A 26,848-nucleotide genomic window follows, 5' to 3' on the forward strand; every position below is an offset into this window, starting at 1 on the left:
ACCTCTACTCTCTACGTTCCTCCCAGCCTGACAAGGGACTCGACCGAGTTCAGCTAGGGTGCCACAGCCTACCCTCCCACATTATCCACCACAGATGAAGCTTCATAATGCTGAATCCCCTACTGCTGCTACCTCCGCGGTCATCCAAGGCATCAGAGGAAGCAGCAGGGCCTACCGGAACTGCGTCACAATCGCTCGCCATTCATTCCTATTTCTAGCACGCTCTCTCGCCTCTCTCACATCTATCCTCCTATCACCCAGAGCTTCCTTCACTCCATCCATCCACCCAAATCTTGGTCTTCCTCTTGTACTTCTCCCATCAACTCCTGCATTCGTCACCTTCTTTAGCAGACAGCCATTTTCCATTCTCTCAACATGGCCAAACCACCTCAACACATTCATATCCACTCTAGCCGCTAACTCATTTCTTACACCCGTTCTCACTCTCACCACTTCGTTCCTAACCCTATCTACTCGAGATACACCAGCCATACTCCTTAGACACTTTATCTCAAACACATTCAATTTCTGTCTCTCCATCACTTTCATTCCTCACAAGTCCGATCCATACATCACAGTTGGTACAATCACTTTCTCAAATAGAACTCTTTACATTCAGGCCCAACCCTCTATTTCTTACTACTCCCTTAACTGCCCCCAACACTTTGCATGCAACCTTCATTCACTCTTTGACGTACATCTGCTTCCACTCCACCATTTGCTGCAACAACAGACCCCAAGTACTTAAACTGATCCACCTCCTCAAGTAACTCTCCATTCAACATGACATTCAACCTTGCACCACCTTCCCTTCTCGTACATCTCATAACCTTACTCTTACCCACATTAACTCTCAACTTCCTTCTCTCACACACACTTCCAAATTCTGTCACTAATCGTCCAAGCTTCTCTTCTGTGTCTGCAACCAGTACAGTATCATCCGCAAACAAAAACTGATTTACCTCCCATTCATGGTCATTCTCGTCTACCAGTTTTAATCCTCGTCCAAGCACTCGAGCATTCACCTCTCTCACCACTCCATCAACATACAAGTTAAACAACTACGGCGACATCACACATCCCTGTCTCAGCCCCACTCTCACCAGAAACCAATCACTCACTTCATTTCCTATTCTAACACATGCTTTACTACCTTTGTAGAAACTTTTCACTGCTTGCAACAACCTTCCACCAACTCCATATAACCTCATCACATTCCACATTGCTTCCCTATCAACTCTATCATACGCTTTCTCCAGATCCATAAACGCAACATACACCTCCTTACCTTTTGGTAAATAGTTCTTGCATATCTGCCTAACTGTAAAAATCTGATTCATACAACCCCTACCTCTTCTAAAACCACCCTGTACTTCCAAGATTGCATTCCCTGTTTTATCCTTAATCCTATTAATCAGTACTCTACCATACACTTTTCCAACTACACTAAACAAACTAATACCTCTTGAATTACAACACTCGTGCAAATCTCCTTTACCCTTATATAGTGGTACAATACATGCACAAACCCAATTTACTGGTACCATTGACAACACAAAAACACATATTAAACAATCTCACCAACCATTCAAGTACAGTCACACCCCTTTCCTTCAACATCTCGGCTCTCACACCATCCATACCAGATGCTTTTCCTACTCTCGTTTCATCTAGCGCTCTCCTCACTTCCTCTATTGTAATCTCTCTCTCATTCTCATCTCCCATCACTGGCACCTCAACACCTGGAACAGCAATTATATCTGCCTCCCTATTATCCTCAACATTCAGTGAACTTTCAAAATTTAAAAAGCTTCCAGAGGGCTCAAATCACTAGCAGTTCTTTCCTTAATCGACCTTTACAATGTTTACGCTTCCAAAATGGTAAATTTAGAGGCTACAAAACCAATTGAAATTAAGTTTGACCACAATTTTCTATGATACATTTGTGATTACTTATGAAACTAGAGAATATTGGTAATGTATTCTACTAAATATACAGTTCTTTAGAATATTCTAATTCAACTTTAGAATATATTATTATTATATGGACATAAGTCATGGTATGAGTGAAACAATCTCCAACAGATTTAGTAGATTTGAGAACAAAGCCCTTAGGAGGATATTGGGAGTTAAATGGCAGGACAGGATTAGAAATGAAACTATAAGAGATTACTCGCGAGCCATATCTGGATAAGATCATGGCGAGGGGTAGATGGAGATGGTTTGGGCATGCTCTTCGCACTCCCCAAGAGAGATTAGTTCACCAACCTTTCAACTGGGCTCCACAAGTCACTAGAAGAGTTGGAAGATCCAGGCCTACTTGGCTGAGGGCTATGAATCGTAAAGTAGGTGATGAGGAATGGAGAAGTATTGATTTAATAGCTCAAGATAGAGACGACTGGCGAAATCTAACCGAGGCCCTTTACGTCAATAGGCGTAGGAAATGATGATGATGATGATGATGAAGAACTCAAACTTACCAACCACTTTTAATGACCACACAGAGCAAGGAAATTGTAAACCAGAATGTCTTAAAAGAGGTTTTAAAGATAAGAAAATGATCACTGAAGAAAATCACTTCGAAAGAGGAACTGAATTGGGAAAACTAAAGACTGTAAAAAGTATATAGGAAAGTTTGCTGTTAAATAAAAGCCGAGAGGTTGATGACTGGTCTCCAGCCTCCAGACGCCTTCTTTACAAGAAAGAGTCGTGTGAAGAAGCCTGGAGACCCGTCGAGGACGTCTTAGAGAGCGCCCTTCTTCAACAGGGTCTGGACTTCTACCCGAAGGGCTTGCCCCTTTGCTGATCCCATGGCAAGGGAGCTCAATGACACTGGATTCGTCGTCAGGGGAGGTAGAGATGTTGTCAACGGGACGCGATATCCCTCACTAATTATGGAAATCGTCCAGGAATCGGCCGCGAGTTGCTGCCACCTATCTGCGCAACTTTGTAGGCATCCCCCCACTGCTGGACATGCAGGGGGACTGCCAATCCTAGCGTTTGCAGCCTCGGTTGCTCCCACTAGGATTCTTACCTCCTCTGGAGAACTTTTTGCCTTTCCTATCTTTGACAGGAAAGGGCTTAGACACCACTGTCTTCGCTGCTGCCGTTGGTTTTGTGGTCTTGGTTGGACGGGACTGCTGGGGTGCTGGAGGCTTATAGGGTTTATATGTCAAAGCCCTATGAAGGAGGGAGTCTTGGTGAGACTTCCTCCACCTCTCAGCGGCCTGTTCCTTAGGCTCAAACAGGATCGTTCCTTCTAAGGAAGAATGCCTGAGCCTATTGATCTTGGTGCTAGGGACCTTCTGATGGAATTTTTCAGCCACCGCATCCCGACGTTTCAACATGGTGTTTGCCCACAAGTTCGAGACTTGTTGGGCCCGAAACTCTATTGTGTGAGTGCCTGAGAGAAGGAACGTCTCCATAGATTTCCTGGTACGTTCTTTGGAGAAATCCTCAGAGCGTATCAGGATCCCTGAGGTCCCTAACCAGATGTCAACGTGGCTTGCATAGCACACTTCGCAACCTTCTCCTGGTTAAGGACCTCGGTTGCCGAGAACGAGACCTGCCGGTTGGAGTCTCTCAAGAGGGACTCCCCTGGTAAGCTCTTCCAACGAATGGTGTAGAGGAAGAGCTAAACAAGGCTCCTCCAAGATCTCAAAGTACCTCCTTTGCTGTACGCGAGGAGGTGGGAGAAGCTTGTTGCCGGCACTGGAACGGTTGGAGGAGGACAACTCGAAGAGCTGTACAGCGATCTTGTCCCTGGTACTCTTAACCCACTGAGACCAGGGCAGAGGAGCACTGGCCTTAGAAGGTTTCTGAGTACCGAATACGCGGTCCAAGACCGTGTCCTTGCCCTCTCGAGGAGGGATCTCTGGGTCGGCAAACCCATTGAAAGCCCTCATTAGAGTCAGAACTTGCCAAAATGCATGCTCTGACTCTTGCTATTCTCCTCCTGACGATGGACTCGCAGCGAAGTCTCCTGTCCCCAAAGGCTCTTCTTGGGGAGAGTCGCGGACGTTCTCCGAGTTGCAAGTTGGCTCCGTCCTATGTCTTATAGAAGACTTTGGTAAAGTCTTCGAGTCCTTCGACTCCTTCCTGGGAAGGATGTAAGACTCCAACATAGAAGGTGGCAAGTTCTTTCCCACCCCTGCTTGGGAAGACTTCTCAGCGCGAGGAGGGGTTTTCCTTACGTGATTCCCCTGAGGACGGGAAGTACTCGTCCGACAGGGAAGGAGAGAAGGTCTGGGCGAGTGAAGGAACCTGCCTCGAAGGCTTGCGTGGAGTCAACTTAGCCCTTGGAGAAGTTACCGCATCCGGAACTCCTCTTTTTCTCTTCAGAGGAGTAGAAACAGCCAAGGATCTGTGACCTAACTCAAAGAGAACAGGTTTGAATGCCTACGTAACTGCTCTGATTAGTGCACCAAACCAAGGTTGTTGACTGACAGACGCGCTGTCAGACACTCCCTCTGAAGGGACAAGGATAGAAGGATCCCTGGGAGGAGTTCCCATAGGTGGGCGCCTGAAAAGGAAAATAGATCCTAGACCCCTCTGGACGTTTCTCTTCCTCCGCAATACGCGCTGTTATGCGTTTGCGGGGAGGGGAATGCGGCGATGGCGACCTTGCCGTGCGTTGTCCAGCAACCTCGCGCGCAGGAGGGTATTGACGCTCGTGCGATGGGGAATACCAGGCCTCGCGCGCGGGAGACTGCTGATGAGCGTGCGGGAAACTGATGGCACGTAGGAGCACGCGAGGGAAACTGTAGGCGCACAGGAGAGCGCGCAGGAGACTGATACCGCGCAGTATCAGGGTGTTGAACACGCGAGGCAGAGTTTGCGCGCCCCAAAATGTAGGGGGCGCGCACGCGCAGGAGACATACCCCTGGCGCACGGCTGCGCAGTTAAAGCCTGTGCACGTGGGCGCGCATCAGAATGGTGGCGCGCAACTGCAGGAGAGGATGGGCCCGGGCCCCGTGTATCCTCGTGGGCGCGTGCGGGAGACTGCGCGTGTCGGCGCGATGGCGAGCACTGGCGCGCTGGAGAAAGCTGTTGGCGCGTTGGCGAGCGCTGGTGCGTGGGAGAAGTCAAAATCGACGTCCCAACAGCGCCCAGATCCGAAGATCGTGGGCACGCAGGAGAGATGATTGCTGCGCATGGGCGCTGGCGCGCAGGAGATCACTGACGTGTAGGAGAACGCTGGCGCGCAGGAGGATGATGGCGCGCAGGAGCTGGATGGCACGTAGCTGGGCGTGGGCGTGCTAGCTCAGGCAAAGCCTGGCGCGCAGGTCAACGTGGGCGCATATGCTCATTGTTAGCATAGCGCGTGAGGGAAGTATTTGCGCATTGGCGCATACACCCTTGATGTCCCGTATTAGGGTTAAATGCCTTACGAGCGTGAAGGTCAGGTTTCGTCGGCGTATAGCGCGCATCAGCACTCAGGAACGGTGGCGGCAGGTCGGCAGGTGGACGGTCGACGTGTCCTTTGAAAGGACGACCTTCCACCGAAGGGGATCGCGAACGATCCGCTGAGAGGTCCAGGACCAAAGCAGGAACAGTCGGTGATCGCTGAAGAGGCTCCTCTGCGGTGGACTGCAACAAAGATGTAGAACCAAAGAGGCACCTCCTCACCGCAGGTGAAGGAAGGCCTCTCTGGCGAAGAGGAAAGCAGGCCTTGCGACGGATACGCCCTCTGGGGGCCGTTGGATCAGCAAGCTGACCTTCTGCAGTCCTCCGAAGAGGAGTCTCTGTAAGTGAACTCCCCCGAGGGGAAGAAACACTAGCAGGAAAGACTGTTGGACTTAGTTTCTCCCTCGTTGGTTGAACAGGAACGGGAGAAACTAAGCCTTCAGCTACTGCGAGATTTGAAGAGGCAGAGGTATTAGGAGATACCGCATTGGATACCTCTGACACCACAACGTCAACAATCGACAGGATCAACCTCTGCTGGAGTCGGCGATTGCTTGACAGCGGCACCCAATCGGATGTAGTCAAGTAAGGCTTCCTTGGAGGGCGAACCCTCGAGCCCCAAGGAAGACCAAAGCTGTAAAAGATGGATTAGTGACACATCCTCCCCCCAGGGGGGAGAGGTGGAGCTGCCTTGCTAGGGGAGGCAACGCCATCTCTCGAACCCCGAGCTTGGAAAACAGTACAACGGTCTACGCTACCACTCGACGGTCTCTCGAAAGAGACCGACCGAGTGGGAGCTTCGGAGGAGGTTTGAGCAACGGAAGAGTCCTTGGGTTTTTCTCCTTTCAAAGAAACCTTCGAAGGAGAAATATCCCCTCTGGACTTCGTAAGTCGCCGCAAAAACCTCTCCCACTGGGAGATAGACCACTCCCTGCACTCACTAAACTTCTTATCACCATCATGCCGTTGACCTCTACAGTAAGGGCAAATGGTGTGAGGGTCTGTCTTGACCGCCGACATGAATATTCCGCAGGGGCGGTCGGGTAATCCAGGGCAGGTGCGCACAATAGCAGAGGCCAACTTCACACACAAACCTGTCAAAAAGAGAAAGCAAAAAAAAAAAAGCATTAATGGCTGCCAATGAGCGGCGAGGATGAAAGCGGACACGTCCGACTACCATCCGAGCCAAGAGCAAAGTGAGTTCAAGCACAGGTGTGTGTGAGGGGGGGCTAGCAAGCTACCCGCCCCTACCCCCGCTAACTAGCGGTGTGGGTAGTAAACCCTCGTTAAATTTTAATGGTTCGTCATTTCAGCTACGCCAAAAGTAATACCCCTATTAAATAGCGTGGTTTGTATTCCAGTTACGGAACAACTATAAATCACACACATTCCTATTACATCTAAATGTGAAAAAGAAAGAATTAAAAAGATTAAATAAATAAATTAAAATGAATTAAAGCTTGTGATAAAACCCAATACCTTTGGTGCCAACATTTTTTATACAATCTACCCGAGTGACGAAATACATTTTCTGTTTTGGCAGCGGTGAGGCCAGTCATGATTTTCCATCTGTTTTGCAACTTTTCATGGCTTCTTTAAGACTCTTGGAGTAGGACGAGAGCTTCGTTCACACTCCTGGAGTGCACTGGGGGATTCTGAAGACTCTTGGAGTCACCCGAGAGCTTCGTTAACACTCCTGGAGTCCATTGGGGGCTTTGTAAGACTCCTGAAGTTCATTGGGGACTTCGTAACACTCCTGGCGTCCATTGGCGGCTTTGTAAGACCGAGTTGACTTGGGGCTTCGTAAGACTCCTGGAGCCCATCAGGGTCTTCGTAAAACTCCAACTGCACTATATTGCATTTGGGCACTTGCAAAGCCTTCTTGAATTCTTCGGGCTAAAGATCTTTCTGCACCAATTACTGAAGGAAGATTATCTGCAATAAGAGAGAAAAGTTATCAAATGGTCTCTACCTTTGTTTTAAGATTTCTGTAATAAAGTATTTAAAATATTCATCATTGGTCTGATAGGAGGAAGAACAACTTGTTTCGTTAAGTAACAATTCAAATAAGTACGGCCGTACTTAAATAAGTAGTTCATATCTTTTTAGTGTTTACTATGAATAGGCCACTAGGTTCAGCCCTTCTTCCCTATATAAAACCATAGAATCTTATAAAATAGTTTTGATTATTCCATACATTAGTACATTATTCTTCTCTCTCAAAATGGCCGACAAGATTAGTTCTTCAGATTCAAACCTTTAAGTTTATCTCATTTGTATAATACAAATAAAATGACTCTGGTTAAAATGAAACTTTGGAATAGAATATTTAAATAAACCAGTGATATTCTGCATATTATTAATATACATTTATACAGTATAGCTTTTCTAAAACACAAAATCCTATGTCAGTTCTTAAATCATAAAATGTATCTTAATATATTTTAAGTATTAATAACTGTGAGAGAGGTAAGAGAGCGTGCTAGAAATAGGAATGAATGGCAAGCGATTGTGACGCAGTTCCGGTAGGCCCTGCTGCTTCCTCCGGTGCCTTGGATGACCGCGGAGGTAGCAGCAGTAGGGGAGTCAGCATTATGAAGCTTCAGCTGTGGTGGATAATGTGGGAGGGTAGGGGCTGTGGCACTCTAGCAGTACCAGCCGAACTCGGTTGAGTCCCTTGTCAGGCTGGGAGGAACATAGAGAGGAGACGTCCCCTTTTTTGTTTCATTTGTTTGATGTCGGCTACCCCCCCAAATTGGGGGAAGTGCCTTGGTATATGTATGTATTAATAACCTAAATAATAAACTGCAAGACTTATATCTCGTGTCAAATTTACATTAAATAACACAAAATCTGCCTAAATATTATCCAATCATTACTGAGTTCAGTTCTCCTCAGGCGCGCAATTTTGGGGTTCTCAATTCAATTTCCGTTTTGTTTTACATCAATTATGTTGATGAAGAAAAGCTCTTATAAGGAAAAGAAACATTAAAAACATCAAGATGCCTGGAGACAAGGAAAAAAAAAAAATAAATAAATAAATAAACTTAAGTAAACCTGACAATAATGAGTAGTTCACAACTACATGATCTATAAGTTTGAACACTAATTCCATAGTGTCAGAGACTCACGCTAACCCAAAACAATGGAGATTATTATTATCATTATTAATAGTAGCTAAGCTACAACCCTGGTTGGAAAAAACAGGATACTATAAGTCAGGGGGCACCAACAGGGAAATTAGCCCGGTGAGGAAAAAAGGAAAAATAAAATACTTTAAGAAGAGTGAATTGGCTTCCTCTTTTTCGTAAAAGTTGAGATAAATTGGCACACACAGTTAATCTAAGTTTTAAATCACATTACCCTCAGTAAGTAGAACACAACAGATGGTATCTGAGCAACCCTATCAGTCTAGGGTGGTGAAGAGCAACGAGAACTTCTAATTATATACGGGTAGACATCAATTGGAAAAAGCTGAAGTCTACATAGGACCAACCTTCCCTTTTCTCATATATTGCCTGCGAATGAATCTACTCTATGATAACACTAGAAAAGCACTCAGGGTGCAGACCTCCGCCACGGTAGCTTATTTCTCAAAACCAGCTTGCCTTTCCAAGAATCAATTTAGACCGTAGGCGTATTTGAAGTCTGTGTGAAAACCATATGTGAACTTGGGGTTGAGGTTAGGGTTAATTCAGCTGACCTTGACCTTTGACCTAGGACTTTCAAAATTAGATCAATTCAACGTCTCGATATAAAAATGAATCCGTAAAAGTTGTTCACAGACAAACGGACAAAAAGGGACAAAAACATTACCTCCTCCCAACTTCAATGGCAGAGGTACAAATGCGGGGCCAATTACATCCAAAATATTACTACTTCTAAGTCAGCCCATTTCTGAAATATTCCGTAATTTTCATAAAAATTCACATATAACTTTTTGAGTTACGCTGGTGATAGACAGAGCTATGAACATAACATTTTGATTTCAAATTAAAAAACTATTTCTCGACTTTTGAAGCTAAACGTTGTAGGCATGCGAGTTAGGTTAAGCTCTTTCTACAATAAAATTTAACAATCGACATATAAGACAGATTCTTGGAACCTATTTGTTCGTAAGCTAGGACTTCTGTACTCTAAGACTGAGGAAAAATCACAAGTTATCAAATAATATAAATAATCCAAAGAGTTATTTTCTAGACCTATTAACCGAGAGACAAACCTTTATAAGGCTGTAGAAACTGTTAAGACAGGGAGTACGCTATCCCGATGGAGGAGCCGAAGGGTGAGGCTCGGAGAGAGAGAGAGACACCCTTCTCCCAACGGAGACTTATTACAGGTCGCCTACATTGCCTCTGTCCTTGACACATCCTGCATCGTAGGTCACCTGCAAATTGAAAATCATATATATATTCAACTGCAATTTTATTAACCGATATAAAATAAGTCATATTGGTGTCACCTAATCATAGATTTAAGCACATACATATAAAGAATCCAGAAAATCACTAACATTAACCATAAGTGAATCAGCAAATACATTTTATACATTTTATACATGAATAAATTTACTTCAGTTTACATGACTGTTTTGCTAACTTACACAAATCAAGTTATCGTATGAACAAATATAAAAACTAGATATATAATTATATCAACCTTTTTAGTGTTGCTTTTTAAAACTAGAAGGGCACTCAGTAGAGTGCAGACCTCCGCCGCGGCACCTTATTTCTCGACCTTGGCCTTAACATGTATTAAGGCCGATTCACACGACCCGTTTTCTTTCCGACAGGCTGGCCATCGGTTAACCGGCGTCTAGCTTTCTTACTTGTATTCAAATGCAACTGTTCACACGACCCGTTAGGCAGACGGCGGCCCTTGGACGTCAGCCGTCCGAGTCGGCCCGGCTTTCTTTCCAAGAAACCTCGTCCGGTTTGACGTACGTTAGCCATCCGTCGCAACCAACGGGTGGATGATGTTTTGTGTGAATGAGGAACTGTATCGTACCCGTTCGTTTTGTGGCCTACAACCCCGACTTTTCCTCATAGTATAGTCATAGAAATTAGTTATTTTGTTGTTGACACCATGAATGAGAGGTTAATTGAACCTTTTCAAGGGTATGAGGAGATATTTGACATGGCAAACAAGATGTATAGAAATAATTCACATAAATAAAAGATATGGAAAATGACTGGAGAGGCATTAAATAAAACAGGTGAATTTATCATCATTCTAATATTCTTGGCTGTGCATAAAGTATAATGAAGTTGCCTCACTTATTTTATCAACACAGTTATCAACCAACATCTTATAGTGTCAAAATTATCGTAATTTACTCGATGTTCACGTGACAGATTCTAAGTAAACAATGAAAACCGCGCACTGGTAAACGGATACGGAACGCCTCGTGTGAATGTACACCATTTTGACGGAGGTTAGCCACCACCCAGCCTGTCAGAAAGAAAACGGGTCGTGTGAATCGGCCATTAATTGGCATGGATTTCAATACACTTAAATTTGAACCAAGTTTGAAGTCTCTCTGAGAAAGATGTCCAAACTTATGAAAGATTACGTGAATTGGACATTTTGCTCGACTGTGACCTTGACCTTTCAAAATTTAATAATTTCCAGCTAATTACATAACAGTTAATCCCTGCCAGTTTCATTACTCTATGATTAAAATTGTGGCCAGGAAGCTGTTCACAAACAAACATAACCTCCTTCCAAGATTGGTAGCGGAGGTAAATATAAAAATGACATATTGGAAAAATTGATTAAACTTTAAACGTTGCTTTTTAAAATTACAAAGCCTAATTGTCTAACGACAATCGAGTCTTAGCTTACAATGCACCAACTCATTAAAATATTGCATTAAAACTCGCATAACAGTATTAATGAATAAAAATCCCTTCTGGCCTGGTTTTATAGACTCCTGGATGCAGATAACTATTAACAAATAACGAATACTTACCAATATACTTTTCCCCATTTTAAAAAATGCTATTTTTACAGAATATTATAATACATTAGATCTAAATCCTTCTAAAAAAAACATTCCGCATTTGCGAATGTTCAATTTGCCTAACTCTATAATTCAAAAACTGTTAGATTACAATCAAAGTTCTTATATACATAAAACACTTTGGTATATTTCTATGTCTTTTTACCCGTCCGGTTTGATTTAATAAAATGCACAATATACTTTTAAACTTGAAATGTAAAATGAATTATATCACAAGTAATTTGTATTTTCCCTAACTTTACAAAGTAACGTTCTTTAGTAAGAATGTCTACAGATTGACTGAACTTCAGCTGTCAATATACGAGATGTCGTTAGTTACTGGCCCATATTAAGCTTGAGATTCAAGCTTTAATCTTAAGCTTAAGGCTTTCATTTAAGGCTTGCAGTTGCAGAGGGAAATGGACCTCAAAACTCAGGTTTGATTAATTATGAAAATGACAAATTACTTTTAAAATTTCAGATTTATTCCTACGCTAATATCAAACCCCGTTCTTTAATCGGAGACTTATTAACCTTAGGTAGGAGAAATTTCCTAGGACCATACTGGATGGTTTAAAATCAAGGGATGTGAAGTCTCGGACATGATAAACGAGATGGAGTACTTTTGGCGTTATTGTAACCCATACTGAAAATCCAACGGTACTCCTCCCATGAAGCCATACAAACATATTGCCTAGTCTCTAGGCTCTTCGACAGACTTCTCGTCCCGAGTTTCTGCGTTTCCTTCAGGGATTACTGGAATTGGAAACGTCAAATAATTTTTTTTTTTTTTTTTAAATTTTCCACCCTCCTCAAACATTAATTTGTCAATAGGAGTCAGTTTGCCATATTGTTAGGCAGTAAATATAGACGATACTCAGGGAAGTGCACCTCTAAGATTAAAATCTAAGGCCAGCATCGAATTTGGAGAGAATGTCCTTAAACAGAAAACAAGTTTATAGTAAGCCTGATTCAGTTATATATAGAGCTAGGGCCAACTGTATAAGATTAAATGATAGGAAAAGACATACAGTAGGAGGAAAGGGTAGAATGGAAGCTATGTGGGGCAGAGACGGAAGACCTCTTGGCACATTTCATTCTTGACTGTCCAGACCTCAGCGAAGAGAGAAGGAAGATAATAGAACTACAGTTGTCATACGCAGAGGAAAAGAAGATAATAGGAAACGTTTAAGAGAGAAGGAATAGAGAAAAGAAAAGAATATATATCAGATGTGGGAAAAAAATTGGAAGAAAAACAAAAAAAGAAGAAAGCTAAAGAGGTGCTGACGGAAAGGCGAAAACCTCCGCCCAGCAACTGAACTGAACTGATATCGGCAGGTTACACATTCACTGACAGATGTCTAAAGTTATCAAGAAAATTGCAAAAATTTTCTTCGTCCTTAATTTCTATTGCATAATAAATACTGCTAACCATTATCTACGAGAAAATTTAAATTCACAGAGCTGTAAGGGGGCTCAAAACGTGACTACGAAGTTGTATACGTATTGGTGGGCCTGGCTTCCCTTGCCGTTCATTGTATAATATGCCAGCCCATTTCACGCTATGAAAAAACTCAGCTTTTAATTTCTGTAAGAACAGATATATTATAACCACATTCAACTAAGTCATGGAGATTTGTACCAATAGTTATGAACTACTCTAAGAAAAGTATTTTATGTATAGTTTTGCTGAAAAGAATTTGCTTACATATACCCTAAAATACTGAATGAACAACGCACATACGAACAACAAACTTCTCAAACCAAATACAGTGCTTGTAACAAGCAAACTTTCTGTTCAAATCTACGAAAGCAGTAGATGGCCCAAGAAGTGCTCGCAGAGAGTAATACCAAAATCTCAAGCTTTTGAAAAATGCTGAACAAATTATAAAACTTCAAAAATTCCATACAGTTGAGGGTGGAAATATGCTAATTAAATTGAGTTTTTAATAACACATAAGTCATTCAATATCAGGCAAGATAAAAGTCTTCTGCAAAGATATAACAGGAGTCTTTGCCTAAGGTAAGCCCCTCACATACTGGGGTAGGTTAGGTAAGGGAAGAAATGATCTGCCATTAACACACATTTGGTAGTTACAATAAAATTGATATATTAACTTTTTATGATAATCCAAAACTACATACATAATTCCATGAATTTCCAGCAATGGCCTGGATCATAGAATTTGAATCATATAATAGAATCGTGGGCCACTCTGCCACTACGAAAATGGTAGTGTCACTAGAAGCCGGTTCAAAACTAAATCTATATTTTACATATAAATTATAAGATTGTCACTTTTAATTATATATCAAATTAACAATAGACTTATATAGATTAAATTCTTATACTAATACTTACAGGAAAGTCACTTTAAAGGGCACAAAAATTAAATAAAACTTATGAACAGGGACAGGAATTGAAGAGCTGGATGTATCACACCGTCTGGCGTCTGCCATATTGTTATGAGGATAAATATACCTAAACAAACGAAACTTCCCCTAAAATAGGGGCTAAGTTTCTCCCTAGCATTCATCAACACAATCTAAATTCAGAATTATATATATTTCTCTGCTTTCTAGTTACATTACATAATGTAATTAATTTCAGGAATTACATTTTTGTAATCATAAATAATGAAATTTTCCTTAAAGCATCAAACTGATTTTGAAAACTTGTCCCCCAAATCCCTAAATTTTTCTGATTTTGGAATAATTCCCCTAAATGTAGAAGCCACGATCTAAGTGCCAACAAGCTTAAATACAAAATATCCAATAAAATCATATATAAATTTAATATAAAGCCCTTAAACCATATAATTATTTAATTTCATTATTATTATGATATGTTTATAATAATTGTTCATGTTTTTATACAAATTTTACGTTCGGCACCTCAAAAATTTTCATGGACATGGCGATGGTATCGCCTCCTATTGAGTGTAAAAACAACTAATTTTGCAACCATTAACTTTTGTATTATATAACTAATGTATAAACTCAAAATTTATGCTTAATAAATATTTTTTTTTTTCTGAATATTGAATCAATAAACTAGGAAAATTGATTTAAAATAGTTTTTTATGCAAATAATTCTTTATTTATCAAATAAATATGATATATTAAAGGTACATTGTAACTAGAGGTTGGTAATGCAAAAAACAGCTGATATTTTAGCAAGAACACGTGGTCAAAATGAAATAGATTATATGAATTAAAATTAGTTAAATTTTCAATAAAATTCCCTTAGATTTTACTAAAGTTTAATTTTAATTAAGAAAATTTGTTGAAAAGTCTGTATATTTTTCATAATTTGGAATAATAATGATATTTTGTTAGTGTTTAAATTTGGCGCCAAGTTTTATGGTGAAATAACAGTGGAATATACTAGCTATTTTAAAAGTAATTGTCAGTTTTGTATGTAAACAACGGCAAATTACCTTTATTATCTTGCAAATATTTAGCAAAAAATAGCACAGATTGAAAAAAAAACATATATTAGTTTATTTTTTGTCTTAATATATAAATATACTATTAAAATTATATATAAAATAAATATATATCATTAGAGTAGTTGAAAACTTATGCTAGAAGGCTGACTTAGTATACAACTATAATTTTAAATTTAGATTATTCATATATAAAATATATTTTGATTAAAATTTACTTAAGAATTTATTAAATTATTGAGTAAATATATTATTATGGTTATAAATTCTTTAGTTATTTGTAAAATAATATTAAATTTTAAGTTTTTTTGCTAAATTTGTCTGGTAAACTATGAAATAAACATTTCTTCTTTTGCCAAATCTTATAACGAAATAACATATACAATTTTGACTTTTAAACTTGATTAAAATCAATCAAATTTTAACATAATAATTTCATCTGCAATTTTCATCTGGATTATGAATGATAAAATTGAAATCTCTTGTTGCTTAAATAAGTTTTAAGATCAAAGTCTTCCAACAATTTTTAAATTCATTTGTCTGAGTCACCAATACTAGGTTGGTTTCCTGTGAGTGATCAGATAAAAGTCTCCCACCATCACCAATCTGCATTTTGCCAGCTTAGTGATATAATTGGCCAAACCGCAGCCATGAATAAGAACATGTCTGAGGTTTTTGTCCTGCAGTGGACTAGAAACGGCTACATAGATCTCTCTCTCTCTCTCTCTCTCTCTCTCTCTCTCTCTCTCTCTCTCTCTCTCTCTCTCTCTCTCTCTCTCTTTATTCATTTCTTTATTTCCTTTCCTCACTAGGCTATTTTTTCCTGTTGGAGTCCTTGGGCTTATAGCATCCTGCTTTTCCAATTAGGGTTGTAGCTTACCTAATAATAATAATAATTATTATTATTATTATTATTATTACAAATAATAATAATAATAATATTTGTTGTGATTTTCACCAGTTAATTAAATCTGCCCGATGTACTGGGCGGATCGCAAGGCCTTGAAGAGGCAAGATTCCCAAAACTTTCCAGGAGTTAACTAAAATACGGCGATAAAATTTACAATTTTATTACAAAACTAACTCTGATATAGACAAACAACATTCTTAAGCATTCACAAGACTCACTGAAAAACAAGACTGACCCTAGGTAATGTAGCATGTGCTCTTCAAGCACAAAGTCCACACCGGACTCATTAACAAACTGAAAATAGTGCCAATTCGAATTCAATACACAACGAATCACACACCAAATATCCCTATTCTTATTTAACTCAGGATTCAGATCCCCAATCACAAGGATCTCTACACTAAACTGCGATATAAAAACTAAACGTCTTGCACTCAAACTTCTACTACAACCAACCTGGTACACAAGGTAGAGAGGAGAGATAACAATTAGAGGGGACTTACTTTGGTCGGGGACGTTGGATCAAAGAGGACGAGCTATCCTTGCAACCTCCGACGTCACCTTTTTGGCGCAATTTGTCCTGAACCTAAATTTCTAGGTTGGATTTTTTTATCATGTTACAACAGAATGACTTTATTTTTCCTAATCTTAAATTACCAGCAATTGATTTTATTAGTCTCAGCGCCTTCCTACCAGGTGGTTTCCCTTTTTGGCTCTAAACGTTCACGTCTGGAACTACATTCATTCGCCCGCGAGTTTCTCCTCTCCCTCCAATTTGACGTAGTCGTAGGTGGAGTCAAATGGCGGGAATTTCGATTGATCGGGTCGAAACTCCCGACATCCTCCACGCCCCAAAATAAGGAGCGATGAAACGTCGGTCAATTGGATGGAGCTAGACTCGGGGTGGGGGGAGTGGCTCACTCCGAGACTCTGTTAGGCTCGCTGCGTAGCGCTCCGCAACGACTCGAACAGAGTACGCACAATATACAACAGCAATGTTACCCCGGGGTAATAAACACAATCAATAATACACAGTCATATAACAGATCAAAATAGGCAATGGGCCTAGCAATTCTAAAGCACTCGTGTAATACACATAAGGAACAGCAGAAATAAGTGATAATGTACACATTTTACAGAATTCAATTGGCAAGCAATTAGGCAATGGGCCTAAGACTATTCAAGAAATGGCAGAAATGCAAACAACAATGCAAGTGCAAAGACAATTAGGCAATGGGCCTAAGACAATTCAAGAAATGGCAGAAATGCAATCATGACAATTCAAGTGCAAAGACAATTAGGCAATGGGCCTAAGACAATTCAAGAAATGGCAGAAATGCAATCATGACAATTCAAGTGCAAAGACAATTAGGCAATGGGCCTAAGACCATTCAAGAAATGGCAGAAATGCAATCATAATAATTCAAGTGCAACGACAATTAGGCAATGGGCCTAAGACAATTCAAGAAATGGCAGAAATGCAATCATAATAATTCAAGTGCAACGATAATTAGGCAATGGGCCTAAGACAATTCAAGAAATGGCAGAAATACATACATGACAATTCAAATTCAATCTGTCTCAACTCACAATAATCGAGACTTCTATAGCGCTGCTACATGCAGGCTGTTACTTAATGGAGTACAAGAGGGAGGGGTTGGTTCTGTGCAACGCTCGGTCTGTACGCACGAGAGACCATCCCGTCCCCGTACTCCACCCCTAAGCACTTCCAACCTCCGCAGATTCACGCACACCTCACAAACTCCACCCTCCCTACCTTCCAGATAGAACACGCCCCCTTTTCACTTACAGTTTACAGCTACTTTTTATATATCGTCACCTTTCAGCAGACAGTCCATTAGTTCTCGCTGTTTCGCGGCAGCCCTTCTCAATGGGCCTGCAGAACGTCCTTGTGCGTTCGTCTGCTCTGTTTCATTTTCATTTTCACTTCTTTCACTAACTGCATAGTTCTCACCTTCCTCGTCGTTGTCGTCCGTTCCTGTGGCTGGTTGTTGAGTTGTCGTAGCTGTTGCCATACCCTGGTCGTTCCCAGACGTCTCCGCTATCCCTGGCATTCCGGCTGTCGAACTGTACGCACCCTCTTCTCCGTCATCGCCGTTGTCTCCTTCATGGTCATCCTCAGAGGGGGCTATTTCTAGGGGAACCAGGTGGCTGACAGCTCGCAGCGATTCGACACCCTCAAACAACACTTTCGCCGAGCGTACGACTCCGTTGTCGTCAGGATACGTCTCCACGACACGTCCCAGAGGCCAAGTCGCTCTCTTCTTATTGTCCTGCTTCACTAGCACGATGTCTCCGGGGTGCAGCTTGGAGGGTTCCCCGGGCCGACTGTCGTGCCGGGCCCTCAAGGCACTCAAGTATTCCTTTCTCCAGCGTTCCCTAAAGGCTTTGAGCGAATCTGTCAATCTTACGTAACGATCACGTAGCTTCCGAGAGGTGAAGGTTGCGTTGAGATGGTCGTCCGGTAAGATCGGGGCCATGAGGTGGACTTGGTGTCCTCTTATCAAATGGGAGGGGGTGAGGACTTCATCCTCGCGCTCGTCACCGCTGTACATGAGCGGTCGATTATTCACCACTGCTTCTGCTTCTTTCACGAGGGTTAGCACGTGGGCGTCCGGCAGGTACTTCTTTCCGAGGGCTATCTGGAGGGTCCGTTTCGTTACTCCTATCAAACGCTCGAAGAACCCACCCTTCCAAGGTGCACGGGGCGTCTGAAACCGCCACTTTATGCCAGTGTTCCTCAGGAACTGCTGGACTTCATCCTCTTCATAAAGTCCCTGCAGGAGGTGGCTGGCAGCCTTGAAGGTTTGATGGTTATCGGACATGATGAGCTGTGGGGCACCGTGGGTGGCGCTAAACTGTCTAAGTGCCAACACGAATTCTTCTGCTTCCAAAGAGGGACAGAAGTCAAGGTACACGGCTCTGCTGGCCATGCAAGTTACGATAAGTATATACCCTGGCCGTGTTTCCGTGTGTATTGCTGCTGTGTGGTCCACTCCGACCGCCGTGAACGGTTTTGTGAGGGTGATCCTTTCCTTTGGCAGGGGGGGTGGTGGTGGCTGTCTCGTTAGAGGCTGGAAGGCCAGCTTGCATTCAGGGCATTGCCGCACGGCTCGCTTCGCAATGGAACGTAGACCCGCCACCCAACATTTCTGTCGAAAGATACCTATTAGAGTATTCACCCCACAATGCAAATGTAACTGATGTAAATAATTTAGATACATCCTAACCAAATGCCCTTTGGCTGGCAAGAGAATTAAATGATCAGTTTCTCCTACATGGGACACTCGTCCCCTGGTGCAGATGAGATTATCTACCAAAACTAAATTCAATTGTCTAGCAAAATTAGCAACTTCACGAGGGGGTCTGACTCCGCCCTCTAAGTAGGCATAAACAGTAGGCAAATAATGTTTTTGCTCTAATTTTACAACAATACTGAACGGATGCCGTTCTATCTTAGCAAACTTTAAAACTAGTCTGGCTACTCGTAACAAGAATTGGAACCCTACTTCCCTCTTCAGGACGTCCCAAATCTCGCCTGGGGGGGTAGGACACATCTCCTCCCTTAACTCCTGCACCGCCGCTACTACGTGAGTTTGATGTAGTAAATCTTCCTCCTCGCAAGGAACAGGCCTTCCCGTGGTCCTGAGAAATTCTGGACCGTTCCTCCACAGGGGGTTAGCTTGCAATTGTTGAGCCGTTGCGCCTCGGGATAGGATATCGGCAGGGTTCTGCTGACTAGGGACATGGTTCAGACTGAAACTACAAACCTGCTGAATAAAATTAATTTCCGCCACTCTGTTAGAAACAAACACATTTTTATTAGACCTAGCATCGGGCGATGCTACCCACGCCAACGTTACCTTACTGTCGGTCCACATTACTATTTCCCGTGGCTCGATCAGATCCTTGAGCGTTCTTGCTAGTCTGCTGCCTAACAATAAGGCCAGCAACTCTAGCTTGGGGATCGTCAGCTTGCTCATCCCTTTCGGAGTGATCCGGGTTTTACTCGTTACCAGACTTACCCGATTGCATTCGTCCCTAGTATATGCTACTGCTCCATATGCCTTACTGCTGGCATCAGTGAACACATGAAGTTGTAAGCCTCTTTTTCCTATTGATCTTTGAAAGGTGATGTCGCTCACCGCTTTCAAATCATTCAACAATTCACTTGCCTCTTTAGCCCTCTCTTTTCCTAAAACATCATCCCAACCTACATTATCCTCCCATAGTTGTTGAAGGAAAAGCTTTCCCCTTACAAATAATGGGCTTATCAAACCTATCGGATCATATATGGAGACTAATAGGGAAAGTACCCTACGCTTCGTGGGCACCCATCCCTCCCCCAACTCACAGATCCTTTTGCTTTCTTTCACACACAATCTGTCCACGTCCCGGGCCCATCGCAGCCCGAGCACGTTCACACTCACAGGCTCACTCCACTGTTTCTCGCTATCGAAGGCCAAGTGATTGCTGGCCCACCCTTCTAAGGGCATACCCGCCCTTTTTAAGATGTTATGAACAGACTCATGCTCTTGCCTCATATGTTCTATATCTTCAAACGTGGCCAGATAATTATCGACATAAAAAGATTTTACTAAATCTGGGCGCCCTTCCTCTTTAAAATGACAATTTAATATTTGCTGTAGCAAAAATGGACTAGCTGTGATGCCGAACACCACGACTCTAAAGGCGAAGGTAAGCGCTCGACCAGCTGCCTTGCGCCACAGAAATCGTGTGTATTTGGCATCACGAGGATCTAACAAAACACGATGGAATGCTTTACTTATGTCAGCTAACATGGCATATCGATTCAACCTAAACCTTATAATTAAACTATATGCTACTTCTACCAAATTGGGCCCAGGTAAAAGACATTCATTCAAGGACTTGCAACCTTGTGACTTGGCAGAGGCATTGAACACGATTCTAAGGGGGGTGGTACGGCTGTCTTTCTTAACACCAAAGTGTGGCATGTAATAACCTTCCACTACGGGATTTTTCACTTCTGATATAAAACCTGCTTCGAGATACTTATCTATCACTCCCTGATATTGTTCAAGATATTCCCTATCCTTTCTGAATTTTGTCTGCAACGACTCCAACTGCGCCATAGCGTTACGATAATTTGTTTCTGGCCTAGCATCCGATCCGAATGGTAGGCTAACCTGATATCCCTCAGGTTTTCTTACAACGCTTTGCGATACCTTTCGCACGGCCTCGGCCTCGCGAACAGTGTATTGCTCAGATGGGGCGATACCAACACGGTCTAATCGCCACCACTCATCTACATCATACAGATATGGCTCGTCCGTGATTCTGCACACTCTCAACGTTCTTACTTGTTCGACCTTTTCCCCTTGGAACAGCCACTGTGGCACCTTCCCGTACGGGGACATACCATTATGCGTTAAGAAAAGATTTATCCCATCTACTTTTTCTACACCTATGACAAAATAGCTAAAATAATCAGCCCCAACTAAAATGTGAACGTTCTTCATGGTATCTGATTGGTTTGCTGGATCGGCTAACGTGACTCCCTTGGTCAACAGATGCTGTCTGACCCTTACATAACCCACGTTATGTATCGGGACGTCCACGTGTTCGTGTGCCACCAACTTCATACGCACGATTCTTTTCCCCATTTCAACCCTGCAACTTACTACATCGTATTGTCCGCTTATTTCCTCGGAACCAAACGGAGCTATATTCAAGGATACTCTTCCTACCACCGGTAGGCCTAATTGACGGGCAATTTTTGCAGAGATGAAGCTCCTCTGGCTTCCTGAGTCGAGAAATAGGCGGACTCGCTTACTACCTTGCCTTTGTTGAATACCTGCCATGGCTGTTGGCAAAATAGTGCATGGGAGGTCCACATAAGACCTCTGCGCGATCTTTGCGCTCGTGCACGGCTTAGATTCTACTTTAACCTTAGACGGACGGGGGGCATTTTGGTTCTGTGCAGGCGTCGCATTTACTACGGGGCGGGACGTTGTTGATTGACTATTACTATGACTAGGGATTGATTGCGGTCTACCCGCGTCGCAAATCGCAGTGTGGTGCTTAGCATTACAGTTTCTACAGGAATTTGATACGGGACATTTATCGCTACGATGGCCTGATTTCGTGCAATTAAAACAAAGACCCCTTTTTAATAAAATGCGACGTCTAGCAGCTACGTCTGTCACTTGGCGACATCCGTGAGGCGGATGCCGTTCGCTACAAAATGGGCAGGAATTATGGTGGATGGGATGGGTTTTCGGTCTTACACTACTGTCTGGTCTTTTGTCACTCTCAAGACTGTCGCCTCTCTGCAATGCATCGTCTTCTAACATTCTTACTATGAAATCTATTGCCTCAAAAAACTCGTCCAACGTATAGTCGCATTTCCTCAAATGCTCTACCACCTTGCGGTATAGTTTTCCCTCTGACAATTTTTGATTAATGAGGCTCATGACCATGCCCTGGCCTAAGTCATTGGTACTAAGTCTTTTGATTTGCTCAATAATGATGGTCAACTCAAAACGGAACCTTTTTAATTCTACTGGGTTTAGTGACGGCACAAAGATGTTTGCTAACTTGCGGTGCAGAATCACGAGTGTTTGGTGCACGTTGCCATACTGCTTATCTAATAAATCTAATGCTACACTATAGTTCGCGGCGGTTACACTCAGAGATTTGATAATCCTAAGTGGCTCTTTGCCCAACGTCCCCAATAAATACGTGAATTTAGACACTTCGTCTAAATCAGCTCTTCGATCCACGTGGATCGTGAATAGTTCACGGTACGATGCGTACTCTTGCACTTCCCCTTCAAACGTGGGGAGAGGCAGCGGCTTCAACCTGGGGAGGGCAACATTCCCCGTTGAAGGGCCTTTCACTTTATCTATTCTATTGTACAATAGAGTGGAAGCACGTGTCGCTTCGCCTAACATATGCCTAATTCGGGCTTCGAAACTAGTTTCTAGCTTAACGCGCTGGCTCTTGTATAGCTCTTTAAGCTGTCGGACCTCTGCCTGCAACTCCGTTACCAAATTCTGGTAAACGGACTCGGAGTAAGTCTCTATCAGCGCCCTTAGCGTTTCGCTTAGCAAATCCTCCAGTAGGCCCATCGACGCCTCGATATGCACGATCGTGGACACAGCCATCTTAATTACTTTACTTTACGTTTGGGGGGGTTGGACAAGGCAAGGAAAAAAGGATAATTTAACGTTAAGAAGGGACTCAAAGAACTGACCCACGTGGGCGATCGCACATCGGGACGTAGAGGACCTTAATTGTTAGTCTCTCTCTCTCAAAAGCTCATATTTTAAATTAGTCCTGTCCGGCTCTGGGAAGCGCTTGCGATCCGGTTCGAAGGACCAAATGTTGTGATTTTCACCAGTTAATTAAATCTGCCCGATGTACTGGGCGGATCGCAAGGCCTTGAAGAGGCAAGATTCCCAAAACTTTCCAGGAGTTAACTAAAATACGGCGATAAAATTTACAATTTTATTACAAAAATAAACTCTGATATAGACAAACAACATTCTTAAGCATTCACAAGACTCACTGAAAAACAAGACTGACCCTAGGTAATGTAGCATGTGCTCTTCAAGCACAAAGTCCACACCGGACTCATTAACAAACTGAAAATAGTGCCAATTCGAATTCAATACACAACGAATCACACACCAAATATCCCTATTCTTATTTAACTCAGGATTCAGATCCCCAATCACAAGGATCTCTACACTAAACTGCGATATAAAAACTAAACGTCTTGCACTCAAACTTCTACTACAACCAACCTGGTAGACAAGGTAGAGAGGAGAGATAACAATTAGAGGGGACTTACTTTGGTCGGGGACGTTGGATCAAAGAGGACGAGCTATCCTTGCAACCTCCGACGTCACCTTTTTGGCGCAATTTGTCCTGAACCTAAATTTCTAGGTTGGATTTTTTTATCATGTTACAACAGAATGACTTTATTTTTCCTAATCTTAAATTACCAGCAATTGATTTTATTAGTCTCAGCGCCTTCCTACCAGGTGGTTTCCCTTTTTGGCTCTAAACGTTCACGTCTGGAACTACATTCATTCGCCCGCGAGTTTCTCCTCTCCCTCCAATTTGACGTAGTCGTAGGCGGAGTCAAATGGCGGGAATTTCGATTGATCGGGTCGAAACTCCCGACAATATTTAAAAGCTTAAATTACCTTACCTTATTATATACTTACAGTCCACAGTGTATTTGTGTGTGAGTGAGTTTGCGTGCGTGTGTGCATGTGTGTGTGCACGCACGTGTGACCTCTTCATGTGGTTATTGATATGTAAGTATTATTTTTTATTTATAGTTTATATAGATGTGTGTATTTATAATAAATTTTAGTTTTTATTATTATTTTGTGATTATATTAAACTATACAAGAAATTTATATATATTTGCGTTTTGAACTCTCTCTCTCTCTCTCTCTCTCTCTCTCTCTCTCTCTCTCTCTCTCTCTCTCTCTCTCTCTCTCTCTCAATCATGAGTACCTTAGATTGGAAACCTTGTATATACTATAGTTTATATATCAACGTTCTTATACCTTACATATATATATATATATATATATATATATATATATATATATATATATATATATATATATATATATATATATATATATATATATATATATATATATATAATATTCTCAGATATTTAAATAAGGTTCTAACTAAATATTAGACTCATATAATATATACGATATGTTTATAAAGGATGGACAGATAATTTAGAGAGAGAGAGAGAGAGAGAGAGAGAGAGAGAGAGAGAGAGAGAGAGAGAGAGAGAGAGAGAGACGAATACACGTGACTTTGTTTTGTTTTCCAACAATGGTGCGCCGAGTCCCTGCCAAATCTCCAAACCATATTCTACTTCAAACTTGATTAGGGATTTATTGTGTTATAAATGATTTGATTATTATAGAAAATTCACTCTTTTTAAAGCCTTGATTTGTATGTGATACTTGAATTTCGAATAAATGAATTATCCACTAAATTGCTTTGAACATGTGGCAACGTTGCTTTTCCTCTTCTCTAGGCAGTCCACATAAATTATGATCCGACATGTTTGTCCAGCCTTAATAAAGCATAATGCAATTGTATTTCATTAGTCAAGCCATAAAGTATCAGTAATTGTTTAATATGTTGTTATTTAAGTCACTATTTAAATATTTACGCCGGAAAAAGGCTAGAGGCAAAGCCGTTGCATGTCAGACTTACTCGGCAAGTTTCACAAAGGATTGTTTGTCAAAATTAACTTTAATTCTAAGCATGATTTTCTTGGCTTATATCTTCTATGCGTAATTAAGATAAGCCAAAATAACTAAGAATTGACACTTGATAAATCTTGACAACCATTTTTAACGTAATATTCAAAATCATGTTTAAAACTTTAGGTTTCATATAGGCCTAATCCTAAGTTTATTTGTACTTTGCAAGATAGCCAGCATAACTGTAGTGAAAATGAAGTACAATTAAAAATGTAATAAAAAATAAAAAATAAGAATTAATAATGGGCTAAAAAATAAATGAACTCTAAAACTGACTCATGCATTTTAATTCACTTAGCTATCCAAAGTAGAAATTTCTTCTTCTTATACTTTCTAGTCTTTAGTTCTTGGTAACTGATAGATTATTTCCTTTTATTTTTTTATCAATTTCTCATAATGTTCCTGATTTATTTTTGTATAAGTCTTTATCTCTATAAAAAAGGAAAAATGAAGCTCGCAGCCAAGTCTACGCTAAGGCCTCTTTTAAAATGAATATTCTAATTTAGTTCACTTCTGAATATAAACTATATGCGTATGTGCGTGTATACGTCTCGATACATTTTCAGTTCATAACATCTTAGAATATATAAATATGAAGTATTAACGTAGACAAATCTTCCCAGAAAAGAGAGAGAGAGAGAGAGAGAGAGAGAGAGAGAGAGAGAGAGAGAGAGAGAGAGAGGAGAGAGAGATGAGAGAGAATCATTACATGATTCATTTGAGTAGGATTGCTTCATACAACTCTCTCTCTCTCTCCTCTCTCTCTCTCTCTCTCTCTCTCTCTCTCTCTCTCTCCTCTCTCTCTCTCTAATAAACAAAAACTCCTTAGAAATGTGTGTGTGTGTGAGCGTGTGTGTATGTAGACATCACGAAAGCTGACGTGACGAACACATGAAATATGTATAAATGCATGAACAAATTCATGTATAAATGCGTGAATTATCGAGACAAACTGAGTCGTTTACCAATAAGATAGATTTTCTTCATGTAATTACGGGAATAGAAGAAGACCTGAAAATATTTAATGAGGACGACAGACAATAGATGGACATTAGAATAACAGAATGGGTCCCTAGAGATTGCAAACGAAGCAGGGGAAGGAAGAGAAGACGATGGATCGACGAACTAAGAAACTTTGCGGGTGTAAACTGGCATAGAAAGCCTATAAACAGACTCAGTGGAAGGACATGTCTGAGGCCTTTGTCCTGCGGTGGACTAGTAATACACACACACACACACAAACATATAAACCGATTAAAACAACACAAAGTTACAAAGGAAAAAAATTAGCCTTACCCTTAGGAACAAAGTAGAGTAGATCCGTTTAGGTTCACTAATCATTGTTCACTGACCGTGTCCCGTCAGGAGACTACTAACTCACTCAGGACGTAGGACCTCCTTAAGCTCCTTCCAGGGCCCAAGGTCACGGTGGGCCGCGGGAGGTGCCTCAGGGCTTTCAGGAGTCGCGAAGTCTGTGAGATTTAGGGACAGCGTAATTTTTCAAATTTATTTCAAATAATGAATAGTGATTAAAAATTGTTATTAAATTCTAAAATGTGTGTATTATAATAAAGTCTATAACAGGATAGATATTCTGATTAGATATACTCTTTTTTTATATATCGTTATATTTGAAATTTCGAGATCTGTGAGATTTAGTCATTTCTTCCGACCATTCGGCCTCTTGCCATTTATTTCAATTCATTTCCAGGATTTTTTTTAATAATCCCTATCCTCTATAGCCTCCCCAAAAGACATCGATAGA

General features: G+C 41.5%; 1 long non-coding RNA gene across 2 annotated transcripts; it reads right to left on the reverse strand.

Moving 5' to 3' along the window:
* LOC137638345 (uncharacterized) lies at positions 1-26,497 on the reverse strand. 2 transcript variants are annotated; one of them, XR_011044084.1, is made up of 3 exons: positions 26,380-26,497; positions 9,629-9,793; positions 1-7,341 (listed from the first exon to the last, which is right to left on the reverse strand). It is a non-coding gene; the product is annotated as an uncharacterized lncRNA (long non-coding RNA). The 2 variants fall into 2 exon arrangements; XR_011044083.1 differs by lacking the exon at positions 26,380-26,497 and adding an exon at positions 13,770-14,102.
* Positions 26,498-26,848: the final 351 nt, after the last annotated feature.

The sequence above is a fragment of the Palaemon carinicauda genome, chromosome 3, assembly GCF_036898095.1.
Source record: "Palaemon carinicauda isolate YSFRI2023 chromosome 3, ASM3689809v2, whole genome shotgun sequence".
NCBI lineage: Eukaryota > Metazoa > Arthropoda > Malacostraca > Decapoda > Palaemonidae > Palaemon > Palaemon carinicauda.